We start from the raw sequence: 13,801 nt of genomic DNA, 5'->3' as shown, positions 1-13,801 counted from the left end.
TTTGCCCAACATTGTAAATAAAAAAGAATATAAAATAATATAAAAATTAGAGGAATCCGTTAAACTGTTGAAGAGAAAATCAACTTTAAAAATAAGTAGTACACATTTTGGTGCTGCAAAACTATTGCTTTTAACTTTATATTCGTGTTCTTTCCCAGCAGTGTATTTGATTGGTTTTTTATTTACATTTTTTAGTTTTTATATACGTAGTAGGTACAAAAAATAGTAAAAAAAGTGTAAAATAAAAAACACATAATAGCTTAGCTCCATATATACCGCAACAAGTTTTGCGTGATTTATAGAGGCATTTATATGAATAACTATTACAAACTACTATTAATTAGTAGAAGATCCTAATGAGTAGTGGCCATTGTATCATCGACTCAAATAGAATTTTGAACTCGGTCCAAAACAAACAATTTTTTTGGACCGTTTCGGTGAAATTCTTCGGGTGGGCTCCCGCTCATCGCTTAAATTTGGTTACTACGTCAAAACAAAAATGATGACAAAAAATTAATTAGCGATATTCCTAGTAGGCAAGTCATTAAAATGCATGCTAATTTAATATTCAGATCAACGATGCTCATTAAGATATATAAACGATATTAGAAAATAAATATTATGTCACTGTTTTGACGTTTTTTAAGGTTCCGGCTTTGGTTGATAGACCAGTCGGGTTAGACGAAAAAAAGGCCTAAAATCGCGTAGGGAGCAACCCGAAATTTTATTATTCTAATCTTTGGAGGGGTTCAATAGTAGTGTAAATTTAAAATCGCGACTGAATTCCGTCGTTGGCTTAGCCACCATCTTGATTTTAAAGGAAAACCCAGATGGCAGTTTTTACTGAATATCTCCGCCATTTTTAACTTTTCGACAAATAAAATGATAAGGACTGAAATTATTGCAAGTGCGATGTCCTACATTATTTTTTACCTTTTCTTGTGCGGTCAGTATGTTTCGAGTTAAGGGAGGGGGGGAAATAATGGAAGGACAGGGGAAGTATTATTGAATTATTTCGTTTTATCTTTTATTAACTTTATAACATAATTGTACATAAATAAAAATGGAGAGAATTATATTTTATACAATTTTGATTTCCTTTAATCTCTAAAGGCGCGAGCATAAGATCTTGCGGAAAAAGGTCATAGGAATGGTATAGTAATTGTTTTTATTCAATACCTCAGTCATTTTAAACTATTCGACAAAATGATAACGACTTAAATTGTAGCAATTTCGAATTTCCTACAATTTCCTTCTTGCAAATTATTGTTTTGTGCGGTGGATATTTTCCAAGTTAAGCGAAAAGTGACTATCTACATATGTGCAATTATTGAATTATCTTATAATTACGTTTTATATTTTTAAGTTTAATTTCTTTGATTTCTTGTGCTACAATTTAAGGACATACATCTATGACAAGATTAACGAGAAAAAAACGATTAACGAACCCTAGACGCTGACGTGATCAGAAGCAAACATTAAACAAAAACGAACCTAAACCTAACTTAAATATTGATTTTAGCAAAAAATGAAAGTGATTAATATTGTATAAAATTTAATTCTCTTCCTTTTTTTAGGTACAATTATGGCGTAAAATTAATAATAAAGGAGTTAAGGCACTAATTATGCTTCCCCTCCTCTTCCACTATTTTCTCCTCAATTCGGAAAATATCAAAAACAAATTATAGAAAATCGCATTTTTAACAATTTCAGTGTTTACATTTTTTGTTGAAAAGTTGAAAATGGCGGAGATATTGAATAAAAACGGTTCTTCTTTAAAATCAAGATGGAGACTAACGTAACGGCAGAATTTAGTTTCACGACCATTGCCCCCCCCCCTAAAGATTAGAAAAATAAAATGTTGGGCAGCTCGACATGCAAGGTCAAAAGCTGTAAGACATGTAAAAATCTAATATTGTTTTAAAGATATGTATTTTCTTTAGGCCTCTTGTATTTTATAAAGTTATGATGCGAATTATCCACCATTTAAAAATTGTAATTATTTTAAAGTAAACGATGGTTTTGCTTGTTTTTAATTCAGAGGGATGCACAATCGCTGGACAGCTGTTTCCACCATTTCAGGCTTTTTCAACAGCGCTAGCGTGCACTCCTCTGAATCGAAAAACAGCTTAACCATCAATTTAAGGGAAATTTGAAAGATCATTCAAATTCCCATTAGGACGCGATCCAGCGACATCTCTTAACAAATTGAAGAGTCTCAGATGCAAAATTCACCATTAAAAACGGTAAATAGTTATTTAAATCTGAGACTTTTCGTGTTGAAAGTTCTTTCTGGTACACCCTTAATCTGCGACTTTAACAATTTATAAGGCCGCAGACGACGAATATAGAAAACAAAAAGAATTTCTTGCAATCGCATTCCGTTTTCATTCGTCTAGAAAAAGGACAGAAGAGGAACTTTCTAGTACTCAAATCTGAGTAAAGATAGAAAAGTAAAAGATGGTTTTGCTTGTTTTTGATGCAGAGGGATGCACAATCGCTGGACAGCTGTTTCCACCATTTCAGGCTTTTTCAACAGCGCTAGCGTGCACTCCTCGGAATCGAAAAACAGCTCAACCATCAATTTAAGGGGAATTTGAAAGATCGTTCAAATTCCCATTAGGACGCGATCCAGCGACATCTCTTAACAAATTGAAGAGTCTCAGATGCAAAATTCACCATTAAAAACGGTAAATAGTTATTTAAATCTGAGACTTTTCGTGTTGAAAGTTCTTTCTGGTACACCCTTAATCTGCGACTTTAACAATTTATAAGGCCGCAGACGACGAATATAGAAAACAAAAAGAATTTCTTGCAATCGCATTCCGTTTTAATTCGTCTAGAAAAAGGACAGAAGAGGAACTTTCTAGTACTCAAATCTGAGTTAAGATAGAAAAGTAAAAGATGGTTTTGCTTGTTTTGGATTCAGAGGGATGCACAATCGCTGGACAGCTATTTCCACCATTTCAGGTTTTTTCAACAGCGCTAGCGTGCACTCCTCTGAATCGAAAAACAGCTCAACCATCAATTTAAGGGGAATTTGAAAGATCGTTCAAATTCCCATTAGGACGCGATCCAGCGACATCTCTTAACAAATTGAAGAGTCTCAGATGCAAAATTCACCATTAAAAACGGTAAATAGTTATTTAAATCTGAGACTTTTCGTGTTGAAAGTTCTTTCTGGTACACCCTTAATCTGCGACTTTAACAATTTATAAGGCCGCAGACGACGAATATAGAAAACAAAAAGAATTTCTTGCAATCGCATTCCGTTTTCATTCGTCTAGAAAAAGGACAGAAGAGGAACTTTCTAGTACTCAAATCTGAGTAAAGATAGAAAAGTAAAAGATGGTTTTGCTTGTTTTTGATGCAGAGGGATGCACAATCGCTGGACAGCTGTTTCCACCATTTCAGGTTTTTTCAACAGCGCTAGCGTGCACTTCTCTGAATCGAAAAACAGCTCAACCATCAATTTAAGGGGAATTTGAAAGATCGTTCAAATTCCCATTAGGACGCGATCCAGCGACATCTCTTAACAAATTGAAGAGTCTCAGATGCAAAATTCACCATTAAAAACGGTAAATAGTTATTTAAATATGAGACTTTTCGTGTTGAAAGTTCTTTCTGGTACACCCTTAATCTGCGACTTTAACAATTTATAAGGCCGCAGACGACGAATATAGAAAACAAAAAGAATTTCTTGCAATCGCATTCCGTTTTCATTCGTCTAGAAAAAGGACAGAAGAGGAACTTTCTAGTACTCAAATCTGAGTAAAGATAGAAAAGTAAAAGATGGTTTTGCTTGTTTTTGATGCAGAGGGATGCACAATCGCTGGACAGCTGTTTCCACCATTTCAGGCTTTTTCAACAGCGCTAGCGTGCACTCCTCGGAATCGAAAAACAGCTCAACCATCAATTTAAGGTCCCATTAGGACGCGATCCAGCGACATCTCTTAACAAATTGAAGAGTCTCAGATGCAAAATTCACCATTAAAAACGGTAAATAGTTATTTAAATCTGAGACTTTTCGTGTTGAAAGTTCTTTCTGGTACACCCTTAATCTGCGACTTTAACAATTTATAAGGCCGCAGACGACGAATATAGAAAACAAAAAGAATTTCTTGCAATCGCATTCCGTTTTCATTCGTCTAGAAAAAGGACAGAAGAGGAACTTTCTAGTACTCAAATCTGAGTTAAGATAGAAAAGTAAAAGATGGTTTTGCTTGTTTTTGATTCAGAGGGATGCACAATCGCTGGACAGCTGTTTCCACCATTTCAGGTTTTTTCAACAGCGCTAGCGTGCACTCCTCTGAATCGAAAAACAGCTTAACCAGAATTTAAGGGGAATTTGAAAGATCATTCAAATTCCCATTGGGACGCGATCCAGCGACATCTCTTAACAAATTGAAGAGTCTCAGATGCAGAATTCACCATTAAAAATGGTGATTTAAATAACTATTTACCATTTTTAATGCATTCTATTGCAGAATTCACCATTAAAAATGGTAAATAGTTATTTAAATCACCATTTTTAATGGTGAATTCTGCATCTGAGACTCTTCAATTTGTTAAGAGATGTCGCTGGATCGCGTCCCAATGGGAATTTGAACGATCTTTCAAATTTCCCTTAAATTGATGGTTAAGCTGTTTTTCGATTCAGAGGAGTGCACGCTAGCGCTGTTGAAAAAGCCTGAAATGGTGGAAACAGCTGTCCAGCGATTGTTGTAATGTTAAAGATAAGAAAACAGAAATTAAATTCATTATAGTTCAACAAAACAACACTGTACCTATTTTGGGCCTAATGGATTGTGTTAGTTTAAACTTGATAAAAAGGGTAGATACCATATTCACAAGCAAAGAAAAGCTAGAAAACCTTTTTGCTAAAGATAAAGTAGTATTTGAGGGACTAGGTAACATAGGTAGCTATAGTATAAAGTTAAAAGAAGGAACAGAGCCAGTAGTTAAGCCTCAGAGAAGAATTCCTGAGTCTATAAAACCTAAATTAAAAAAGGCTCTTGACAAATTAGAAAAGGAGAGCATTATACAAAAAGTGCAGGGACCTATTGAGTGGTTCCATAATTTAGTTATTGTGGAGAAACCTAATGGTAGTTTAAGGTTATGCCTTGATCCACAGTATCTGAATCAGGGCATCATAAGGGAGAGGTGTTTAATACCCTCTGCGGAGGAAATTTTTAGTAGATTGGCAGGAAAAAAATACTTTTCAGTCCTGGACATGAAGGATGGGTTTCTTCAAGTAGTGTTAGATGAAGATTGCAGTAAAATGTGTTGCTTTAGTACACCTCATGGTGTTTACAGATATTTACGAATGCCTTTCGGGTTGTCATCAGCTCCTGAGGTAATGCAGAATTTGAACTTTAATATTTTTGGGGACATAAATGGGATTGAAATTTATTTTGATGACCTAATAATTGCAGCAAATAGTATACAGGAACATGATATAATTTTTAAAAATGTCATTGATAGAGCTAAAAAGCATAATGTTAAATTTAATAAAAATAAATTGCAATACAGGGTAAACCAAGTAAAATTTTTAGGAGTCATAATTTCTGAATTTGGGATTAAATGTGATCCTGATCATGTAGAAAGTATATTAAAATTAGAAACACCCAAAAATGTAAAAATTTTGCAATCTTTTCTGGGAATGTGCAATTATTTAAGCAAATTCATACCACATTTTACTGAAAGTACAGCTCCTCTTCGAGAGCTTATTAAAAAAGAAAATATGTGGAATTGGGGTAACAAGCAAGACAAAGCTTTTCTAGAAATTGCAGTCTGATCATAACTTAGTTTAGAATTAGCTTTAGACGCTAGTATTTGCTTACTGACATTTGTACAAAGTTTAGGCTTTAGAAGCTTTGTGTTACAGGTAATTTATCGCGCAACACACGTGTGACATTAGCATTTGGGAAGGTGAATAATTCATACCCGTGATAGGTGTGTTTAGATAGATTTCACTGTTCGGAATACCATCTGTTATGATATCTGACAATATGCCATTTAGTAGTTATAGGCTTAAGGTATTTGCTAAGGAGTGGGGGATAAATATAATAACATCAAGTCCAATGTATCCTAAATCCAATGGGTTAGCGGAAAAGTGAGTGGGTATAGCCAAGAGACTGATGAAGAAATGTGCTGAAAATAATGAAGATGTAAACTTGGCTTTACTCGCTTATCGTAACACGCCTATCACGGGTATGAATTATTCACCTTCCCAAATGCTAATGTCACGTGTGTTGCGCGATAAATTACCATGTAACACAAAGCTTCTAAAGCCTAAACTTTGTACAAATGTCAGTAAGCAAATACTAGCGTCTAAAGCTAATTCTAAACTAAGTTATGATCAGACTGCAATTTCTAGAAAAAAATTTGAAACAGGCAACAATGTCTTAGTTCAAGACGGTAGATCTAAGTTATGGTCGCCTGCCAAAATTGTTCAACCTTGTCAGGTTCCTAGGTCTTATGTAATACAAAAGTCTGATGGTCGGTTTTTGAGAAGAAACACTTTTCAGTTAAGAAAATCGCACAATGATGTTGTAGTTAAAGTGCGTGATGTTCCTCTTTTAGAAGGTATACCCAGGCCAAGTTTGCCTGTTAGTAACATTCACAATAATATTGCTAAGACTGTTCAACCTAGCAATAATGAAACAGGATCTCCTCCTACAAATAAGTTTGGACGAACTATTAGAAAACCTGCCTATCTGAAGGACTATTGCACTTAAATTAAGTATTATATTTTTAGTTTTATATGTTTCTATATTTTTGGAAAAAGGGAGATGTTGTAATGTTAAGATGACATCTGGCAACAGTGTCTATGGACGGTTGTCAGCGGTCACGGGGCATGGCATCGCCCTTGGACGGGAAGAGGGGTTCGATGTTCGATGTGGAACAACAACAATGTTTATAACCTTGCTTATTCAATAAAGTTCTTCATTAACAATCTGGTAATCACTAATTACTACAGCGATTGTGCATCCCTCTGAATCAAAAACAAGCAAAACCATCTTTTACTTTTCTATCTTTACTCAGATTTGAGTACTAGAAAGTTCCTCTCCTGTCAAGGAATCCTTTTTGTTTTCTATATTCGTCGTCTGCGGTCTTATAAATTGTTAAAGTCGCAGATTAAGGATGTACTAGAAAGAACTTTCAACACGAAAAGTCTCAGATTTAAATAACTATTTACCATTTTTAATGGTGAATTCTGCATCTGAGACTCTTCAATTTGGAAATATTTTATTTCCGCCTTTCGGCCACTTAAAATTCAAATGCCAAGTGCAATTAAAAAAAAACTGTTAAAAAAACTATCAACATGGAGGATGAAGTATGTACATAATAACAATGTAGAGAAGTAACTATTTTAATATAGATTCGATTTATACACGTATACTTACAAAAATGGAAAAATATGAAAATTGTTCATAATATTTCATTACGTAGTTATTTTTCTGTATATATTACTCAGTTATTATAAATTTAACTGTAATCCCTGGTTGCACCAGCACATCTTAAGCTTAAAACGTGCCTTAAATTAGGCCTATTCAATTTTAGTAAGACGTGATCAGCTACGAAACATATTATACAGGGTGTCCCGAAAAGAATGGTCATAAATTATACTACACATTTTGGGGTCAAAAATAGTTTGATTGAACCTAACTTACCTTAGTACAAATGTGCTCATAAAAAAAGTTACAGCCCTTTGAAGTTACAAAATGAAAATCGATTTTTTTCAATATATCGAAAACTATTGGAGATTTTTTATTCAAAATAGACATGTATGATTCTTATGACAGGAACATCTTACAACAAAATTATAGTAAAATTTGTCCACCCCATAAAAATTTTATGGGGGTTTAATTCCCTGAAACCCCCCAATCTTTTGTGTACGTTCCAATTAGTTCATTATTGTGTTACCATTAGTTAAAGACAACATTTTTAAAACTTTTTTGCCTCTTAGTATTTTTTCGATAAGCCAATTTTTATCGAGATGCGGCTTCTTTTTTAATATGTTTACATAACAATTGTATGGGGGTTTTGTTCCTTTAAACCCCCCAAATGTCCGTGTACGTTCCAATTAAACTATTATTGTGGTACCGTTAGTTAAAAACAGTATTTTTAAAAGTTTTTCGCCTCTTAGCCTTTTTCTGATAAGTCACCTTTTATCGAGATGTGGCTTCTTTTTCAAAATATACGTAAAAATGTAAATTATAAATAAATTTTCAGATTATTTACAGGTCTATAATCGTACTTAACCATATACAAATAGGTATGTGGTGGATTCGACAAATATGCAAAATATCTCGATAAACACTGACTTATCCAAAAAGTACCAGGAGACAAAAAAGTTTTAAAAACATTGTCTTTAACTAATGGTGCCACAATAATAATTTAATTGGAACGTACACAAAAGTTTGGGGGGGTTTAAGGGAACAAAACCCCCATAAAATTTTTATGGGGTGCACAAATTTCACTTTAATTTTTGTTTTAAGATGTTGCTGCCGTAAGAATGCCACATGTCCATTTTCAATCAAAAATCTCTAGGAGTTTTCGATATATGAAAAAAAATCGATTTTCATTTTGTAATTTCAAAGGGCTGTAACTTTTTTTGTGTGCACTATTGTATATAGGTAAGTGAGGTTCAATCAACCTATTTTTCACCCCAGAATCTGTGGTATAATTTATGACCAATCTTTTCGGGCCACCCTGTATACGTTGTACCATGAAGTATTAGATCAATTTTCAGCTTGCCACAATGGATTGCCATGTGGATTGCATAGATCAGAATCGCAAATCGCAGAATCTATAAGATGAGCTTGGCTAAGCTGGACCTTAAGATTTTTTGTTGCAACCAGGCATAAATGATCTATTCTGGCATTATATTTTTTTTTCCAAAAATTGTAAGTAATTTGCAAACAATGACGTATTTTACATACAACGGAAATTTATTAACAAGTGGTTTATGGTAATGTACACAAATAATACATACAAATTATAAAAAAAGCATCAAAATTCATCAACAAGGATCAGGTGCGGGAGCACGCCAAATAGAATTCTATTTTAGTGACGTCACGTTGCCTAGCAACCGTCGATTCTCTTATTAAGAAATTCTATTTTGTGACGTCAGCAAAATAGAATTCCATTTGGCGTGCTCCCGCACCAGAGATATTTTATAGCATAAGTTTGAAGTTCATATTTTTCCGATTTGAAAAAAGGGACAAACTTCATCCAGAATAATTGTAGGACAACTTCTTTTCAGATTCCCATCTGTTAGAATATGAAAAATAATATTTCCCCAGGAAGGATAAACAAACTGAATAGCTTATAAATTACTTGATGAAAGACCCATCAATTACAACCACATACAAGCGTGTCCAAAAGTTTGGAATAGGTACAAAGAATATATTTACGCCTATGGTGGTTTCAAAACTATTGTTGATATTCATTCTAGAGCGTTTTTAGATGAAAATGACAAATAAGTTGAATCGTTTTTGTATCATTTAGTCACATTCAACCGATTAGTGTATTTACACATTATTATTTCAGTCTTTAGGGACAAAAAAGCTTAAATTATAGTCTTCAGAAAATATTCTTTAATTTCGCTAACACCTTCCAGTTTCTTCTGCTGACAGTCATTTATAAAAAGTTTTTTTCTGATACTCAAATTTTTTTCCAAATATCTACGCTTCGAACTTTGACGAATATAATGTGGGCCTATGGTTGGAAAAGAATCAATATGAGCTTTCACAATTTTTCAGTTTTCATTGCTTGTTTTATTTGGCAGTATATGCTTGCCTCTTTTGTGCGTATCTGCATAACAACATAAATTATCATTTTTCTTGCAACTGGTCTCTGGTCATTTCTTTTAAGTCATGCATAGGTCTTTTGCATATTCCTGTAATTTGATCGATCCATCTTGTTGGGGATCTTCCTCGTGATCTTCGGCCTTCCACCTTTCCTTGTATAATGAGTCTTTCCATGTTTTCTGTGTTTGCTCTCATAACATGTCCAAAGTATTTTAATTGTTGGAGATGGACGTTAATGGAGAGTCGTTGGCTAACTTTTAGCTCTCTTAAAATTGAGTTATTTGTCCTATGGTCGGTCCAAGGAATTCGTAGCATTCGTCTCCAACATAATATTTCAGTGGCGTCTATCTTTCTTCTTTCCGAATTTCTCATAATCCAAGATTCACATCCGTAGGTCAGTATTGGGAATATTAAGCAGTTTATCAACCTCATCTTTAACGCTCTTGAAATTTGACAGTTCTTCCATATTGTGGTCATTTTTGCTGTCGCTACTTTTGCTAGATCACATCTACGTTTTATTTCTTCCTGTAGTGGCCCTGTGTTTGTGATTAATGATCCCAGATATACATAAGTATGAGCTCACAACCTCAAACCGATCAATTGTGGTTATGTGTGGATGATTGTTATGTAGTCTATCCACTATCATGATCTTTATCTTTGATATGTTTAAGTGCAGACCAAATATTTGACTTTCGTTTTCAACCAGTCGCATAAGATTAATCAGCTCTGCTTGACTATTTGCAAAAAGGGCTATGCCATCTGCGACACGTACGTTGTTTATTTTATGACCATTTGTTGAGATGCCTTTTTCCCATCCTTCAAGTGCTCTTCTCATAATATGCTCCCATATATATTTAATAATTGTGGAGATAGTATACATCCCTGTCTGACACCCCGTTCTGGATGAAATTTGTTTGAAAGTGTGTCAAGCGCTTTACCTGATCCAGTAGAATATGTATACAGCAGTAGAAATATATACCCGTGTTGAGCTGCCCCCCTCCCCACTTGTAAAAATCAAAAAACAAATAGCCCTGATTTATGAGCTATCTATGAGCTTTCATATTCCGCAAACTAAAAAGCGGGGGGGCTGAGTCAGCCCCCCCACTACTTAAAAATAGGAATATTGAATCGGTTTTTGCGGCAGAATTACGAGCTATTTATGAGCTCTTGAAATTATATAGTTTCGATTTTTGAGCTCATCCCCTTCACCCCCAAACAACCCTTTAATTGATTTAACTTAAGAGAAAAATGCTGAGAAAACTTAAAATATATCGTATTACGGATATATTTCCTATAGCTTATATACTCTAAGAATAAACTATTAAATCACGTGCATTTCGATTATTGAGCTACAACCCCTTCGCAAGAAAACCACCCTATCTTCCCGGCTTAAGAGAAAGTTGTATTTAAAATGCATTAAATTAATTATTTGGCGACTACATATCATTTAATAATTTATAAGCTTCCAAATTACGCGCATTTAGATCAGTAAATTGCAATTTATTTTGTATAGTGCAGTCACTGAAGGTAAAAATCAACGATTACCTTCAATTTCGGTGAACCTTCATCGATTTTCACGAAAATTGGTCAGTGGTTATAGGATACGTCAAGAAACAAAGGTGATATGGTACCAACTTGCGCCTTTACCCTGAGGGTGGATACCGCCCCTTCCCGGGGGTGAAAATTATTTTATAAGAGATAACTGCACAAATCAATAAAAGAACAAATTAAAAGCAAAATTTATTATATAAAGTTATTAAAATAAGTCAATACTTTTTAAGTTATTAAAGATCAAAGATTTTAATTATTCGTGAAAAAATGCATGTTTTGAAGCGGTTTTTCGTAAATCACTGAAAAACTGTAAGTTTTTACAAAAAAGTTAATAGTAGTTTAATTCGTATAGCTTATATTCTAAGAATAAACTCTTAAATCACGCACCTTTCGATTAAAGAGCTACAACACCTTCGCAAGAAAACCATCCTATATTCCCGGCTTAAGAGAGAGTTGTACTTAAATTAATTTAAATTAATTATTTGGCGACTATATATCGTTTAATAATTAATGAGCTCGCAAAATATACGCATCTCAATTATTGAATTGCAATTTCCTTTCTATAGTGCAGTCACTGAAGGTAAAAATCAAATATGACCTTCGATTTCGGTAAATCTCCATTCATTTTCACGAATTGACAATAACAACTTGCGGTTTTAGCCTGAAGTATATGTCACCCCTTCTCGGGGGTGAAAATTACTTTATTAAAAATAACCCCACAAATCGAGAGAGGGACAAATTCTAAGCAAAATTTGTTATATAATGTTATTCAAATAAATCAATAATTTTTGAGTTATTAAAGATCAAATATTTTATATTTTGTGAAAGAAAATGCATGCTTTAAAGCGATTTTTCATAAATAACTCAAAAACTGTAAGTTTTTACAAAAAAGTTTTTATCCCTAAAATTGAACCTAATAAAAAATATAATAAATTGATTACTTGAAAAACCCTTTAATGTTAATTTAAAGTAAGTTATTGGTAATTAAATGTATATTTTTTTCTGCGACTGTTCAAATCTAAGGATTCAAGCTTAAATAACGGGAAAGAGATGCATTTTATAACACTTAGGTACTAAATACTTGTCAAAGTACTTAGAAATACCTATCAAAAATGAGCTCCAGAAAAAGTTGATAGCATCAAAATTTATACTTATAAAGTATATAGCTATAAAACTGTAAAACATTTAATCTTTCAAATATAGATTATTTTAGATCATATTTAAAATAATAACTCCAACAATACACGATTGACGTAAAAAATGATAGATAACGAAATTTGAGTTTTTTTTTATTAGCAAAGATTTTACTTGTCTTTTGATTTATGTATGAATCAAAATAACGGAGATAGAAACCTTTAAGCCTAAATTTTACTACGAGAACAATGTAACTGGAGCCCTTTAACCTATTATCCTAAAAAATAAAGTATTTAAAAGATTAAGCCGTTACTTTATGTCTCGGTTGACAGCCGGTTAGCTAAGCGGAGTTTAACCGGGACCTCTTTAGGGTCTCTTGCGTTGTAATAAATGCAATTACAAGTATTATTGTGATTATAAATAATAATAATAATACTTATAATTGCATTTATTATAACGTAAGAGACCCTAAAGAGATCACGATTAAACCCCGGTGAACTAACCGGCTGTTAATCGAGACATAAAGTATCGGGCCTAAATGTAATACAGTTTTATAGCTCTTGAAATTACCTTTCAAATAGTTGGATGTGCCTGATATCATAAAAATTAACAGAGTGATTAAAAAAAATTCATTTTTTTTTAAATTTTTGGAGTATAAATTTTGATGCTATCAACTTTTTTTGGAGCTCATTTGATAGGTATTTCTAAGTACTTTGACAAGTATTTACTAAGTGTTCTAAAATGCATCTCTTTCCCGTTACTTAAGCTTGAATCCTTAGATTTGAATAGTCGCAGAAAAAACTATGCATTTATGCCCGGTTGCACCAACACATCTTAAGCTTAAGTCGAGAATATCATAAGAATTAATATAAGATAATTGTAATATATTACAATAAGAATACCATAATATAATAATAGATATAATTGATAATAAGTTAAGAATCTAAAATTATGGTGGAACGTAAGTGATACTCAAGGAGGCCCTATCTATAAGTAGAGCTTAGCTAAGCTGGAGCTTAAGATCTGTTGGTGCAACCAGGCATTAATTACCTATAACTTACTTTAAATTTACATTAAAGGGTTTTTCAAGTCAGCAATTTATTATATTTTTATTAGCTTCAACTTTAGTGATGAAAACTTTTTTGTAAAAACTTAAAGTTTTTAAGTTATTTATGAAAAATCGCTTTAAAGCATGCATTTTCTTTCACAAAAATTAAAATATTTGATCTTTAATAACTCAAAACGTATTGATTTATTTTAATAACATTATATAACAAATTTTGCTTAGAATTTGCCCC

The sequence above is a fragment of the Diabrotica virgifera genome, chromosome 3 (genome assembly GCF_917563875.1).
Source record: "Diabrotica virgifera virgifera chromosome 3, PGI_DIABVI_V3a".
NCBI classification, from domain to species: domain Eukaryota; kingdom Metazoa; phylum Arthropoda; class Insecta; order Coleoptera; family Chrysomelidae; genus Diabrotica; species Diabrotica virgifera.
The sequence above is the reverse complement of the archived record's forward strand: the minus strand, read 5'-3'. Positions refer to the sequence as shown.